This window comes from Somniosus microcephalus, chromosome 9 (assembly GCF_052327205.1).
Source record: "Somniosus microcephalus isolate GS21.2 chromosome 9, FLI_Smic_1.0, whole genome shotgun sequence".
Lineage (NCBI taxonomy): Eukaryota > Metazoa > Chordata > Chondrichthyes > Squaliformes > Somniosidae > Somniosus > Somniosus microcephalus.
The window spans coordinates 111,010,963-111,011,475 of record NC_140995.1 but is presented as its reverse complement, the minus strand read 5'-3'; positions in this window follow the sequence as shown (position 1 = coordinate 111,011,475).

The following is a 513-nucleotide window of genomic DNA, read 5'->3' as shown; positions in this document are numbered from 1 at the left end:
GGTGGAGGGGGGGAGTGGGGTGGAGGGGGGGAGTGGGGATGGATGGGGGGGAGTGGGGATGGATGGGGGGGAGTGGGGATGGATGGGGGGGAGTGGGGATGGATGGGGGGGGAGTGGGGATGGATGGGGGGGGAGTGGGGATGGATGGGGGGGAGTGGGGATGGATGGGGAGGAGGGGGGAGTGGGGATGGATGGGGAGGAGGGGGAGTGGGGATGGATGGGGAGGAGGGGGGAGTGGGGATGGATGGGGAAGTGAGGGGGGAGTGGGGATGGATGGGGAGGAGGGGGGAGTGGGGATGGATGGGGAGGAGGGGGGAGTGGGGATGGATGGGAGGAGGGGGGAGTGGGGATGGATGGGGAGGAGGGGGGAGTGGGGATGGATGGGGAGTGAGGGGGGAGTGGGGATGGATGGGGAGTGAGGGGGGAGTGCGGATGGATGGGTAGTGGGGATGGAGGGGAGTGGGGTTGGATGGGGAGGAGGGGGGAGTGGGGATGGATGGGGGGGGAGTGGGG